The sequence below is a fragment of the Mixophyes fleayi genome, chromosome 2 (assembly GCF_038048845.1).
Source record: "Mixophyes fleayi isolate aMixFle1 chromosome 2, aMixFle1.hap1, whole genome shotgun sequence".
NCBI classification, from domain to species: domain Eukaryota; kingdom Metazoa; phylum Chordata; class Amphibia; order Anura; family Limnodynastidae; genus Mixophyes; species Mixophyes fleayi.
This window is the reverse complement of record NC_134403.1, coordinates 274,277,421-274,294,129: the sequence shown is the minus strand read 5'-3', so window position 1 is coordinate 274,294,129 and position 16,709 is coordinate 274,277,421. Positions and strand designations below refer to the sequence as shown.

At 38.4% G+C, this 16,709-nt stretch overlaps 1 protein-coding gene across 3 annotated transcripts in view; it reads right to left on the bottom strand.

The window, feature by feature from the left end:
* RAP1A (RAP1A, member of RAS oncogene family) overlaps positions 1–15,789 on the bottom strand; it is a 46,902-nt gene extending 31,113 nt beyond the window's left edge. The window contains exon 1 of one of the 3 annotated variants that reach the window (XM_075196242.1): positions 15,593–15,789. The gene's annotated coding sequence lies outside the window, so the exon portion shown is untranslated. Of the gene's footprint in view, positions 1–15,173; positions 15,199–15,592 lie in introns of those variants that run through there. The other 2 variants (XM_075196240.1, XM_075196241.1) reach the window with 2 other exon arrangements.
* Positions 15,790–16,709: the final 920 nt, after the last annotated feature.

The window sequence follows — 16,709 nt, the reverse complement described above, 5'->3', positions numbered from 1 at the left end:
TATTGTAAAGCATTCACAAATGGAGAGCTTTTTACCACACAAAAGTTGAGAATGGCATAAGTAAATGATGCAAGCTACGGTCTTCAGCCATTTTATGCAAAAATCTTACAATAGGCAACTGGAAACACTGAGCTATACTAAACTTTTTAAACCATTAGAAAAGGGCTAAAACCTTAGGCAGCAGCAGACCTCTGCAATGATCACTGACGCTGGCATCTAATCGATGCCACAGAACAGATCAGATCCTCTATGATCCACAGTGGCATGAAATTACTGATATTGTATGGTTGAATTGCCCTGAGTAACTGCGGAGGAGCAGTACAACTGTAAATGAGGGGGAAGGGTTTATAATAATGGATGAGGGAGCTAATGATGAGGGGAAGTTAATGGTGATGTACAATGGGGAAATAATTATTAATGCAGTGGTTAATGTTGGAAGATCAGGATTACTGATAAAGAATGGAGGCGTTATTACTGCCCGGCAAATGAAATGGAGGGGTCACTGTGGATGAGGGAATTCATTATTACAGTGAGGTGCAGTGTAGCGACAGTCATGAAGGGGACATGTTAATTGGGGGGCATGACGTTTTATTTTAAGAAAATTGGACCGAGAAGGTGATTGAGGGGCCAATGATAATGCTGAAGGGGGAGGGGGGGCTGAAAGAGTTTCATGTGTGTATTGAATGTGGGGTGCAAGGTCTAAGATGGGTGAGCTGTGAGAGCGATGTATGGTCTACTATTAGATACCATATAAAAAAGTATTTTAACATTTGCACGCTTCCTAAACTCTAAAATAATTATCAAGCCCTGTTTTACTTAAATATATATCTATGAATTCTAACAGATTGCATATAAAGAAACTTGCTTTTTATGTATACTGCCCTTGCAAAGGAGTACAGTTCAGATAGTTCATAAAGTTTTGCCATGTTTGGAAGCAGCTTTTTAAATATAAAAATGATCAGAACCAGTGTTCTGCATCCCAATGTTGCAATATCTATAGGGCACTTTGCCCAATATTGCTGCGTTTTGCCCCAAAAACGCCACCACAAAATGACCGATAATGAGCCAAACAATTCTTACCACTGACCAACACAAAATACTTTGTAAAGTCTAACTAAAAATATTTTTCTAATTTTTACAAAATCAAGCAAACATTGATCAATCAATGAATATATTTTATTGATCAACGGCTTGAAAAACTTTCCTTCAAACTGAGCGCCAGTCAAAGCCACAACTTTCAGAAGGAAAGAGAAGGTATGAGAAGATAACAAACATGCTGCTTTGCATAGTTAATTTGTTGAAGCCTGAGCACTGTGTCCCTAGGAGGTTGCCACTGTCCTTGTGGAATATGCCTTCTATACATTTGGTACCTCATGCCTATTCCTCTAACCCTGAGAAATTGTTTCTTGAACCCACCTTACAAGGGAATGTTTGAATGGGGCTTCTCCAAGACATGGACCTCGTGGAAGCACAAACATGATCAGCTCTCCTGAATTCCTTTGTTCTTGAGAGATACAGGGAAATTGCTCTGACCACATCCAGAGTATATTTCCTCACTAGTGTTGGAAGGATTTGGACAAATGGACTGAAGCAGTATCTCGATTGATGTGAAAACGACCTTAGGAAGTGACTGGCATATTCTATATTCCCATAGTCTTATTTGTATGTTTAATCAGTATATCAATAATTTCAGCATTAAATGCCTTGGGTTCCTCTTTAGTTTCTCCTTCACTATCTGATGAGTCTTCCCCAAAAGAATGTTTATACCTGAAGAAATCTCTTCTACACTCTCAAAGTCTACACACATCCGAGACCTGATTATTTTAACCCCTTGACATGATTTAAACTCTCCGTTTGAAACAAAATATTTCATCATTTAATAATTCAAATCATTACATTTTACATGGGGTTGCACTGAATTTTCCCTATTCTTTAAAATCGTTAGGGTAGGTCCTCAGGTAGGTATGACTCTTGCTAACCTCATTTCCATTTCAGGCTCTGAAAGAGTAGAGGGGTAAAAGCAAAACAAAACAAAAAACTAATCTAATTCCGTAAGAAAAACTTCTAGCTATGGGCTTACCTAGAACAGGTGTATTTTGGGGCTGGTTTTGTATTTATGTTGCAGGCAGTGTTTTAAGACTCAGCAATATACTTCTCAAACTCCTCGCTCAGTGTGTGAGAAATGACGTATGGTGCTCTGGTCACATTGTGCATCAAAGCTTTGGCTGAGCATGTTTTTTTCCTTTTTAAAACTTCCTCTTCCTTAGACAGAGCACCAGCTTTCCCTGAATTTACTACCTAATGGTAGTAAAGAGCAACTCTGTCCTCCAAGAGCATGCCTATAGGGATCGATACCAGGACTCTCCAAAATTGACCTGGGAACATAGGTAAGCCCACATACATAGAAAACAATAAAAATATCTCACTGTCATAATCAGCTTTAAAGAGACAGAAAAAAGATAGCAAAGGAAGGATTGTTCACACTATATAGCTTAAGAGGGTATCAACTTTTGTTTCTGCCTATACTCAGAAAGTTAAGGATTAATCCAATTGTGAAGGCTGCCATGGAGTGTTGAAAAGGAAATAAGCTTTGGATGGTGTTCTATAGAATACATTAGAATATTTATGAATTAAACAGTAGCTAATATGCTTGGTAAGTATAATATGTCAACTACAATTGTCTACCGTGTTCATTCTGAGTTATTTTATCTATAACTTTATAAATTAAAATCTTACTGTGTAAACGTGAAAAACATTGACATGAAAGAATCCTACTCTACTCTTATATGCCACATCACATTAATTTTTAAGCCTAGGGGTATCACACTTAACATTGTTGCGAGTAGCAGGGGGAAGTGTACTCCCCCCTCACCACTCTGTCCTGGAAATGCCAAGGAGAGGGGGGCTCAGTTTCCTCTTCTTCCCTGGTGCCACTATGTCTGGGGTGGGAGATTTAAATCTCCCGCTTAAAAATACTTCCAGGGACATTGGATCATGGTCTGGCTCCCCCCTGTAAGCGAAATTGGCTCCAGGGAGTAGTCAGACAGAGGTCACCTGAAGAGCACCCCCCTCCCCCCCCCCCCCCCTCCAACCCCATGGACAGGGACTGGAATAGAGGCAGAAACCCACGGGAGGTAGGAACCATGTTTTATTAAATGTACATTATTTAAACTTTTACCCTTCCATGCTGCGTCCGTTACTTACCTGTGCCACAGTGTCCATACATTTACATATACACATTAAAAATAAACATTTAAAATACAAGTTTACACTCCCTGCGCCAGAGCACATTTCAAGATGGCCGATGCATTGGACCCTGCAACGTCACACTTAACAGTTTATATTTTTAGGTCCATTGGGGCCTTGCTTTATCTACAACGATGCTCAGGAACATTAAATATAAGGTGGCTAACAAAAAAGCCAAACCACAACCAATACAAGTGGATGTTAACAGGTTAAACATAATTTAAGCATTGTGTTGAAAATTACAGAATAACCCATTAAAAACCTCAAAGCAGCCCGGACAAGAAACCATATGCAACTTTTAAAATCTGCTCGAAACTGGTCACAAAAAATACATTTTCAAATAGAGGTTTTTTTTCTTACCTTTATAACAATATTTATCAATGCTGCATTACATGCACTCAACGTGAACAGCAGTAGGTGATGAATGAAACTCTACTTTTACTAAACTGCAGATTTGAAAAAAATGGAGATGTTGCCTACAGCAACCAATCAGATTCTAGCTGTCATTTTGTAAAATATACTAAATAAATGATAACTAGAATCTGCTTAGTTGTTATAGGCAACATCTCCACTTTTTCAAACCCGCAGTTTAGTAAATAAACCCCCTGGTGTTATAAACACTTTAACACATGCAGGGATAATCAGAAAAACCTTGGCGCCAAAATGAAATACCTTATCCCTCCATGTCAAAACCACACCCATCCAGGGCACTTTGCTAATTAACTCAAAATGAGAATAAATCAGGTTATGAGAATACTTAGCAGGTTTGATATCAAGCTTCATTTGTTGTCACGTAGGTTTGTAAGATGTATAAACTTTACAGAAAAAAAAAATGTCATGACCATCTGAATGCTCCTCACTCTGGACATTGAAAAACCATAACAGCGAACATTTCTGAAAGAACATTGCGGCTAACTGAATTCCCCGTTAGTGTCTATAGTGCTTAGAGAGAAAGTGATACTTGTGTCCTGGTCTGTGGAAGAAACCTTTTGGGGGGGTTTGAAAAAGGGCCATCTCTTTCATTGGGCACAACGGGCAGGTGCCCGGGGGCCTTGCGGGCAAGGGGGCCCGTCCAAGGGAGCGCTGTAAAAAAAAAAATAAAAAAATAAAATAAAATAAAAATGAAAATATTTACCTTGCGGTCATGTCAGCAGCGATCCGGCTCCCTCCCTGGTCCCCTCTTCAGTGCTGTGCTCGCAGTGAATGCTGGGCGTGATGTCACGCCGAGCATTCACTGCAAGCACAGCGCAGAAGAGCCTCAGCGGCGCGGAAAAAAAGAGAAGGGGATCGGACTTAAGGTAAGTTAAGGGGGCCCATATATATATATATATTTTTTTTTTTTTAGGGGCCCGATGCACTGCATTGCCCGGGGGCCCATAAAGTAGTTAAGGTGGCCCTGGTTTGAAAGTGTTGTTTCACAGTACACTTGAACCTGCAAGTGAACATTTTTGCGCCCCAAATCTGTCAGAAGACGGCAGACAGGCTGGCGGTCGGTCTTTAGCACTCTAATTCTAGGTAACCAGAATTATTTCACCCTTGCCTTAAAATGACCTTTATAATTGATCTTATTTGACATGATCTAAAAGTGGCTCCATAGTTTATTTTTCAGATACAAAGAAGCCATGAGTATTACTATTCATCTATGTGGTTATTCATGAGAATGTAGGTCATCAATTCAATAGAAATCAGTAGCTCTTGAATATAATTCAGGACTCAAGTATATTAGTTAGGCAGTTCTTTGATAGATCATTGGTTCCTAACAAATGGACTGGTTGCATACTAGTTTAGCACACAAAAGGTCCACTTTAAACTGGTAAATCTTTCTGCCGATTTCTTACAAATCATTTAAGAAAAGTCGTCCAATACAAACCATTAACTTGCTAAAGTTATGGTCTACAGAAAACACAAAAATCACATTCACTGATTTTCAGCTTTTCGGTTCTTACAGATCAAAAAAAGTACATTAAATTCCAGCTAAACCTATAACTAACGCAACCCCTTCACCAGTGAGCCTATTTTGGCACTTTTTGGGTTGGTCACATGCCAACACCAATATCAGTAAATTGTTAGTGCAGTACTCACACAAACTATAGCTTGTTCTTTTACAGAAGACTTTCAATTTTCAGAAAATACTATTAATTTGCTTATACCTCATGTCACTACCAATAATAAACTATGGGCAAAAAAGTGGGGTTTATTTTATTGATATTGCAAGAAAGTGAACTAAAAGCAAATGTGTATTTTTTCTCTAAACATCACCATGAAATGACCACGAGTGACTTTAGTTAATGAAACCGTGGGGCATGAACAATTTACTTATCAAACCAGCAATACTATGCCAAAACACTTTAAAATTTGGTCGAGGCAGACTAAATCAAACTATGCACTAAGATTAACAGTTGATTTTGATCCTGACTAGAAACCATTCTATCCCTCCTCCCTTTCCTTCTTCCCCTTGGTCGAACACTAAATTACTCATACTATTTATCTTTTCACTCTTACTGCTTATATATTTCATCTTTAATCAAACTAAATAGAAGTTATAATGTATACTATTTATATTATGTGAATATATATTCTTTTCTGGAAGCTGAAAACAAACAAATTTAAATCCTTTGTCAAATTCACATATATTATTATATCAACAACTTGAAAACATAAAAGATATATTGCATTGAATGTTATACACACTATACATATATTAATATAGTAATAGATTTTCATTAATTTACAATTATTGTATGTAATGATAAAAACAAAAAAACACCACCATGAAATACTTTGTGGTTCTTGTATTGGAATCAATTCACATTTACAAAACCCCAAAATGAAGGATTCTACACACATTTTTTCATATTAAAATCTGCACTTGAAAACATTTTTTGTGGTTTTTTTTGTTAGTTTGCAGTTTTGAATGAAACGCATAATATGGGTAGCCCAACCAAGCACATCATTTTGAAAACTAGACAACCAACCGCATCAAATGAAGGTAACCCTGAGTTTATTGACACCAGGAGGGGGAGATAATGACACAACAACAACACCCCTTCAACCCCTGCCTTCTTAATGCTTGCTGTAGTGTAGGGTATTATTGTCTAGCAGTCACCAGTAAGTACAAAGGCGGCACCTTTTTTTTTTGAAAGCGGGTACCTCCAGGTTCCAGGAACAGGGAGATCTGTGTATTACAGAAGCCCTTCACCCACCCTGCGCAAATTGTTTTCTGTAGTGAAGGGCATTCTTGTCTGGTAATCACATAATACTGTCTACTAATAGGCCATATAAACTGAAATAAGGTAGCCTCTGTTGCGCAGAAATTCCAGCCGTCAATGACTGCTTTAGTAACGGTGGCCAATATTGCTGCTGCCTTACAACAGCCACACACACTTTCCCTACCAGCAATTACAATTGTTACCACAATTAGTACCACACCGCTTAGATTGTAAAATAATTTCGTTAAGGCCCGAATTCCTTCTGATGCATGTCACCGTGTCATTTTTCGCGTCAGGATTTTTTAAAAACTATAAGGCTGCATAAGATGTCAGTGCATATATATATATAAGTCTCCCTAGTATACAGTAACCACCGCTGTTTTTTTTTTTTTAATGGAACTTTATGCATGTTAATGGATTAATTAACAAGAATTATTTTATTTAATCTGAGCTATTCCATTGAATTATCCTATTCTGACAATACTGTGGAGTACTCAACATTCTATTGATGAAATTGACAATATATTCTACTAGCCCTCCATTGTCCTTTAGATCCTCAGAAATGTATTTTGCCAGAAACCATTAGTAAGGATTACCAGAGATTAGAGAAATGTGTGTTTGTAAAGAGCTATGTCATCTGCCATTTGCCCACATTTTAGGAGCCAGCAATCTTGAAATGCAAGACGTGCAAGCAGTACACAAAAGGGTGTGGCAATACACATCAGCAAGTGTTGCTTGGCAAAATTCTAATAAATATCAATACCAATTAATTATACAGTAAAAACAGCAATCAAACCCCCCTCCCCCATTGCCAAACAAATGGACAAAAAATCCTGTTCCACACACACAATCATGTAAGCCTGTGCCTCCACTGCATCAGATCAGATTATTTCAGCAATTATGCATTACATGCATGGTGTGTTATTGCAAGAATCCTGTATTATGACCGTGGACAGCGCCGGTGCTAGGGTCCTTGGCGCCCTAGGCACAGTGTGAAAATCGCCGCCCCCCCCCCCCCCCTTTAAAAAATGCTGCTGCGCTTCCCTCCCCATGTCTTTCTTTAACTTACCTGCATGAAGCTGCTCCTCTCTGCTCTCTCTTCTCCCCTCCACTCACAGACACTGTCGGGCCGTGATGATGACTGTCACTGTCAGTGAGCGGAGGGGAGAAGACAGAGCACAGAGGAGCAGCTTCATGCAGGTAAGATTCAATAGCCCCTTCCCTCCTCTCCTCCACGTGGATTTCCGTTTTTTTTTTTTAATTTCGAGGCGCCCTGCAGAGCCCGGCGCCCTAGGCAATTGCCTAACCTTGCCTAATGGGAGCGCCGGGCCTGACCGTGGATCACACTTTTAGACAAGTGAATTTGTTAAGAAAGCAATGTCAAAGAAAAAAAAAATGAAAAATTCACTCTGAAACAATACTAGTTATTGATTTCTAACCAGCACATACAAAAAATGCTGAACTGGTTGGTCACAAAGCTACAAAGTAACCCAGTTAATCATTCATTCCTGTAATTACTTCATGTTTGATATTGAGATGTTTTGAAATATTGTCTTGCTGAAATATCCAATTTGTATCCCGCTTCAATTTCTTCACAGACTCTAGGACATTGGCTTCCAGGATATGTTGATATTTAATTAACTTCAATATTCGTTGTACATTAGATATATTAATAAATAAAAAATTGAGGCGATTGGAAGCTTATTCTCCTTATCTTTTGCCAAGGATGAGATTGAGCTGAATATTGTGAAGGTATCGGTATTAGCCGATTCTGTGTTACATCTTATTATGTTTATACCCTCCTTTACGGTTTTACATTTTCATTTGTTTTTGCTATCCATTTAATCTAAAATAAATATATATTTTAAATAACTGAGTCACAGACCCTAGTCTGTGTCTATCTGTGTGTGTGTGTGAGTTTGGGAACACTGTAAGCCCCAATGGGACAGGGACTGATGTGAGTGAGTTCTCTGTACAGCGCTGCGGAATTAGTGACGTTATATAAATAAATGGTAATAATAATAATATTATATTATTATTAAGGCGCTGGTGGCGGCCCAGCCCCCTAGAAAAGCAATGGCCTCAGTCCCTAGCATCAGACATGCTGAGGGCTTCTATAGCATTAACAGGCAACCTGATATATTGAAAGGGGCTGGGACATAGCGCTGCATAGGTAAAGACCTCAAATTTATTTTCATATTTACCTTCAAATAGACCACATCATGTCTTATGTGCCACTAGAGTACTGCCTCTCTCACGCACTAGCATGACAATATGTGAATTTCATACAGAATGACAGTTGCTACTACACAACTTTATGTCAGACCCATCTTCTCTTTTTCCTAAACAAAGAATTCCTGTTCATCGTCAGGAGGAGCACCGAGACTTGTCTGAGTGGAACCAATACTACCATTAAGCACCTGCAAATTAAAGATGCCTACACACGCTACAAAACTCAAAACGTCTCAAATCAATGCATGTATGGCCCAAAATGACCAATCCGGATTAACAATAGACTGGGATCTATCAAATGCCAATTGCAATGGATAGTGACACCAGTCAGATGTGTTCATAGTTTGACACTAAGGGTGCCCCCAACAGATTTGTCTGAGTAGTCGGATATTTCAGCTTTGCTCACACGTGTACAACTACATTGGACAAAACTAGCTCCTTTAGCCATTGGCTGAACAGTCAGATCAGCAATGCAATACCAACTTTAAAAGGCAGGTAAATGCGTAGAATATAATATAAATAAATTATATTTACATTTAAATATATCATTAATATTAGTATATTGTATGAATATTGAATACAATTGGGTTTTCTATAGCCTATGTAGCCTGAGCAAGGCTAATTACAAGAATTCAGCAAGAGCCATCAAGAGAAAACTAGCTGCTGCTCATTAATACAAAATAATGTGAAAATATAAAATTTCAATATAAATACAAACAAAATATGGAATTATATTTCAATGCAACTTCAAATTGCATATTGATGATCGCTTCTTTATAGGCCAAAGCACATGAGTAATTTGTAGTATTCAGTTTGACATGTTAAATATGGCTGAAGTTCTGCTACCATTACAATCAATGTAAACAGTATTTTAAATGGACAGTTACAACAGTAGCTGGCATTTTGAAAATGGCAAGTTTAATGAATACATTCACTATTATACTGTTATAATGCTGCAATATACTACTATATTTGCTAAGTACTAGTTATTCATACAATAAAGCACTAATGATTTTATCACATAAATAACTGACTTTCTTAAGCTGGGTACACACTACACTGTTTTCATCCAATAATCGGCTCAAACAGCCGACATACGACCGCTCGTTCAAAAGTCGGGTCAGTGTGTGCAGTGACACGATGGTCGAAAGTCTGCCCAAATGGACGATTATCGCCTCATTTGGTTGGTCGTAACGTTTAATATTTTCGGCCAAATCTCGTTTCCGCTGTGCAGTGTGTATAAACTTCCGACCGATCCACAACAGGGAGTACGAAATTACAGTCATTGCTCACGATAACATGGCTGTAAAAAGCCGCTAAATGGACGTTCACTCTTCCCTTTATCGTCCTAAACAAGGCTAGTGTGTATGCAGTCCATGGACCGAGCGATCAGATCATCGATCGCATGTAAGATCGCTCTGCATAAAAAGTTGGTCGAAATTTCTGTAGTGTGTACCCAGCTTTACACTGCTATACAGTTTTGTAGCTTTACAAGATTTGCCTATTTCTACTTAAGTTAAGTGGCTCTTGGGAAATCAAGGGGCGTATACCTTTTCACGCATAGACGGAAGAACGTCTCAACGCCTTGTGTATTCCCCGGACCGTATACCCAGCTTGAGTGAGCTCCAATTTGTTTTACCTTCGGGACTCCAAAGGATAAGACTTAATCATGTATTCACATTCTGGCTACATCCCAGATCGTGGATTGAAGTTGGGTAAGCCCTATTGTTATTTGATCACTGAAACGTACGGGATGATATGAAATCTTCTCATGTGGTCTCTCTCAACACTAATTGTATGAACTACAAGTGGATACATGATATAAGGAGATTTGGATGTTAGCCATTATCTATATGTAGGTGAAACTGCATTCTGGCTAACCATATTTGGACATACCCCTGTATCTCCCTCAAGTATTAACCAAGAGTGCATAACAGCACGTGACGGTGATTTTTTTATACTTTTTTTTATATTTTACATTTCGTTTTTTTTGAATCATGCATGCATTTACTTTTTCAGCATTCTAACCAACTTTGATTACCCTCCAGTCATCCATAAATCTCTATTGGTTGTCTACACAACAGAATATATGGAATTTTGTTCCCCTTTATTGTTATCTAGCAAAATGGGAGATATGTATTGCATGGTTTATTAACTTTACGTATTATCCAGTGATGTTTTATGTTTCTATCTAGTGACACCTCCATGGTTTTTATAATTTATACATTGTGTGAATAAAACTCTGATTGTGATTTGGCTCAAGTATCTATTGTACCCCATAAAAGGGATCAATCATTAATAATATTATAGGTGTTCCAGCACTTGACCTATTCTATACACTTAAGTTGAACATGTCTTCTTTCGCCATTCAGATACAAATGGGGGCTAGCACTTCAGACTGTTCACACATGGCCTAATTTCCACTGTCCAATTTGTCCACTAGTTGGGGGGTCAAAATGGACAAGATCAAGAAGTTTGCTGCTTGGTCAGCTCACTTCATGTTCTAGATTAACAAGCTCTAGGGAGCCTGACCAATAGCCATATTGACCAAAACGTTTTTTTTTTGTTTTTTTAACATGTCCAATAATGACAAGTTTGAATATTGACCAAATATTGTAGTCCCAAAAACAGCAAAAAATCTCATAATTTTGGGGCCTGCAACATTGTGATAGCAGCCCAGCTGCCTATAGTATGTGTGGACTGTTCAATATAGCAAGTGGACATACATTATTCAACTATTTACGAGCTTAATATGAGCACTGTGTGTATATGCAGTGTTTAAATGTGTGGAAGCTAAAAAAAAAAAACAGACGACAAATAGGTCCTTTTTAACATAATAGTTTACTCTAAACCAGTGTTTCCCAACCCTAGTACTCAAGTACCCCTAACAGTGCAGGTTTTGCAGGTGAACAGTGATATAATTATACCAGCTGTGGATCTTTCAAAATGTGTCAGTCAGTAATGACTACACCTGTGCTCCAGCAAAGAGATATGGAAAACATGTACTGTTAGGGGTACTTGAGGACTAGGGTTGGGAAACACTACTCTAGACTAAAAACATTATTTACTTTCTTAAATGCCCACACATGTTTTGTCTTATTTTCATTAAGTATTTCAAGCCCCCCTCCTAACAGGTTCAAATAGAAGGGAGCTCACATGAGAAGACGTCAAACATCTTTAAAGAACTGCTCCAAACATTTTAAATAGTCACTCGAACTAGCATAACTATACTTACAGCTATCCATTCATCATTTTTTATACATAAAGGCGGACCAGAGGAATCACTTCAAGTTCTCCAGGGTATCGAGCTCTAGAGAGACAATGTACCAGCAGACACAGGGGTGAGTCTTGTAAACCGCAAGAGTACTGGACATTGTAATACATAAGGGTTTGATTTGTAATTGAGAAAATAAAAAGGCCAGGTGTTATTCTCTAAGCCACTAGAGGGTCTAAGGAGCTTATTAGAAAAAGATGGAATACTTTAACCAGTTGCCAACTGTCAAAAGTAGGAAAGGCATTGAGACTGATTGAAATAGAAATTACTGCATCAGCAGCTTTTTGACATGTATGAGATCCAATCAGGAGACAATTCTAAAGAGGTAGGAGGAAATTCTGCTGTCTGTAGTGTAGTGGGAAGATAATTATTAAAAATATTATAACAGAGCTGCAGCAGAAAGTCAGAAACCCTAAATAAAATACTATCAACTCAAGCACCGAAATAAAATTTAAGAGGCAGCACCAAAGCCTACTTAACACTGATGCACACGCACGCACAATTTCTATGTGAATGCTCCTTTAGTGCTTATAAAACATTATGCAGCAGATATGAGGGTTCCTAATCAAGAAATATAGTAACACACTAGAAAAACAGTTAAATTCATACAAACATTCAACTATCAGTTGTAAAACTCGGTTTAGTGAACAGTTTTCACACTAAGGCTAAGTTAAGCCACATAACCGGAACTAGGAAAGCATGGTCCTACCTGAACAAACAGAATGAGGATAACAAGTTCATTCTGCTATGCTACCAACTGAATGTGTAGAGTAAAAAGATAATTATTATGATTTAAAAGCAATTAAACAAAGCCAACTGATTTAAAAAACTACTTGCATATTGCAGTCTATTGTTATTCTATTTAAAAAAAAAAAACAGTCTGTGGTGTGGGATGAAGTTCTACTTAATACAAACATAAAATTACAATTATGTTAATTATCCAAGATGAGAACGCCACACACCTGCACCAAAGACAACAAGTCACCTAACCGGCTCCAGTGTTTTTAAGTGCTCTTTAACACAACAGGACTTCTAGTATGTACACCAACAAATAAATGGTTTTAACCGTTACAAGTCCTTTACTTCAATAACCCCTTTACTTCAATGATAAGCAAAGTAATCTCTCAGGATTTACAGAGAGCCAAAAATATTCACATTTGTGGTTGTTATAACGTCTAATACATGTAATTACTACTACAGTATAATCAAACACTGTCTGGAACAATACTACAGTAACAGTAGACACCATACTAGTTAGGACAAGGTAGTTTAACTTCCTTCTCATGCAGACCTGTAAAGAAAGATTTAGAAATAACTATTTTCAGTAAATGTATATGTGGAAATACTTGTTCCTTCTCATTTTCTTCTATAGTTTATAATTTACTAATGCAGTAACTCGTGTGGTAAAATAATGTAAAATTCAGCAGCCAAATCTGTCAAATGTAATAAAGCAACAGGAGTCTGAGTAGTTATGCATGCACGGACATAAAAAAAAGAAGTTAGGCACCAGCCATAGGTTTCAATGAACACTGGCTACCTTGCTCCTTAGATTCATCAAGCCATGCTGTAACTGCTATTTGGTGTACCAATTTCTAGCCTAAAGATTACATGAGGTACACCTAGGGTGTACAGAAACCAGATTAAGAAATCAAGCCTTAAAAGCATTTCTTTGATTTTTTTTTCCTGCAAAAATCACAGACTGCTAATGAATCTCAGAACATAGATACCTAAAAAGAAAACTATAGGTGTCACCCCACTCCCCCTACGAAAATACAAGCTACTAGTGGGGGAGCAAAACTTTTCTGTTAGCTATAAGACAGACGATAAATAAGAAAACTGAAAATACGGAAGCTCTATTTTAGTCACCTCACTGGTATTGCTGTTATTTATTTATATAGTGGCATTACATATTACGCTCTATACAGAATATCTGCCATTCACGCAAGTTCCTGCCCCACTGGAGCTTGCAGTCTAAATACCATACTACACAAGGATCACACACTAAAACTAGGTTCCATTTTAGTCAGCAGACAATTAACCTTATATTAAAAGCTTTTTGCAAATACATTGTCTTGTGGTATCCCTCCACTAAACCAGATTAATAAAACTTTCACTATAGCTACAGACTTCACTTGGCAACATTAACCTAAATGTCACTCTCCTCAAGAGGCACTAGTGAATCTTCCTGAAGGTCACTCTACATGTCACGTCAGCTGTGTATACATAGACATATGCAAATACACATTCCATGTATACAGATGATGTTCAGTTCATGTAGGTCATCTGATGGTTGCTCATTGGCAACATTACAGTCATCAATCTTCTGCCCAATCAGAACTGGGATGAGAACCGCCAGCCATTTCAAACATCCTGTCTACTGCCATTAAAGTTTCCTGAAAAGTGCTACAGATTATTTGTTGATCAATTTAAAAAATGCCACAAAAAAGTACTTTGGGATCTACTAAAGTTTTTATATGCTAGGCATCTTTGTTGGAAGACACCTTAATATACATTAATAAAACTTAACCATATAGAAGTCCTTTAAAACACAAATATATTAACCAAAAAATGTGTACCGCTGAAGCAACCAAAACTTAGTTAATAAAGTAGGATTGAGAATCAGTTGCTGTTAAATAAAATAAGTTCAAAACACATTTAAATGTATTTGTGACACACCCTTATTTTGATGCCAAGTAAATTCTAAGTTGATATATACACATTTTAACCTAAACTAAATTTGAAACAAAAAAATCACTTTGGTGCTACAATTACAGCAATTTACTGAATGCATTAAAACCAGTAATTTAAGATTACACTTCGTATGATGCACATAGCAATGTTTCCAAAACTGACAGTGTCCAGTAAAACTGAACAGATCCTTCAGCCAAATGTCACAACTCAGCACTGTTGACACGCCACACCCACCAATCTTGCAACTCACACAGAGCAGGGTGTTAAGCAGTGGACTTTAACGAAGTTGCACTAATTATTACACAAAGAACACTTTAATAACAGGAACGGAAAAAAAAGGAAACAGAAGAAATTGGACTAAAAAGAGATGTTATTACCCACACAAAACACTACACAGATCCAACAAACTAAAGCAGAGGCAAACAATGTATTAGATAGAGAGCAGTTATGCTGTAACCTCCACCTCTCAACTAATATACTTTAGAATAAAGATAAAGTTGGCCGGGGTCACATGACAATACCGTGCACTGCCGCATGCTACCATCGCAACCAATAGATTGTAAGCTCTTCGGATCCATCACAGGAAATGCGTGAAACTTTACAATAGAGACGTAATATAACTTTTGCTGTTCATCTAAGTTAGAAACTCTATTGAAATAAAGGTGTCACTTTAGTGCTGCGGGCAGCAAAGCACAGCAATGTAGTAGTTCGGTAAGAAAGAGCTAGTTCCCCTGTATGATCTGTTGTGTGCAGCCCCCGCCCGGAGGAAGTCACTGTGACAGGCCCTTTCCCTTCCGCCCTCCCCACCCGGACAGGGCGATTACACCGCGGGGCCTACCGTTCGGGGCCCCATCCCCAGCCTTTCCTGAGCACCAACCCCGTCACCTTCCTCGGCTCACTCCTCAGTCTGTACAACCACAAAACAGCCCGTGCAGCTTACCAACAACTCCGCTTCTTTCAATGTGACACCGCCGCCTCCAGCCGGATCCCCCGGCAAGGCCCAGCTCCCGGTAAACGAGCGCAGAGACTACTTTCTATCGTCCGAACACACAACTATAGAGCAGCGGCTACAATCACCTCACGCCGGGAACCCGCCTCGCCTGTGCGCGTCACCACCTCCTACTCGCGGGAAAAGGGGCGGGGCTCGTCATACACCGTGTGCGCGCGACCTCCACCAGTCGACGGGGCAGCCAATCAGGAGCGCCCAGCTTCGAGGACCGTTAGAAATAAATAGGGCGTCACTGAGAGCAGTCAGAAAGTGGATGTGATGTGGGTACAACGACAGATTTCCTGTGCACAGACATCACTGCTGGGGACCTCTATAAAACAATAGAACACATGCATGTTTTGTTTTTAAATAGTCTGAGATTAAACATACTAACTTAATAATCATAATTAAGGTGTAGGTACATAAAAACGTTATCGTGGAGGAACCACTTACCTAGTTGACAAGACAACTTTGCTAGTGGGGTGGTGCATTTAAGCTTGTTGGACAAAGCAGTCATCACAGATCACCTTGCACTACAATCTCCGTCATAACACGTTCATATAACTTGGTCTCAAATATACAGATGTTTAAAACGCTGGGTTATTTTTAAATAAGTATTTTCTTGAAAAGCCAATAGAATAAGAGATGATGTTAACTGTTAATATTGCATCCATATATAGAATACTAGAAATTGTATTGTTTAGTTTTGAACAATAGAGACATTTGTAGAGACAAATCTTAAAACCTGGCACTGTCCCTGGTAATTAGGGACATTGGCAACTATGCAACTTTTGTGACAACCCCCCCCCCCCCTACTTCTTTTCCTGTCTTAAGGCAGCATAATTTCTGTGAATGCAGATTAAATGTTAGAACAATGCGAGTAATTTATTTTAAAGAATGTATTTTACAGTATTGATCTGTTTCTAGCTGGTATTTAAGCTAGAATTAGATCACTATAACAGGTGATCTGTTGCATGATTGCAGCAGCAGATTGCCTCCTCCGCAAAATAAAAGTTAAAAACATGTCATCCATTCCTGTAACGTACTTTGCATGAGTGTCACATATACA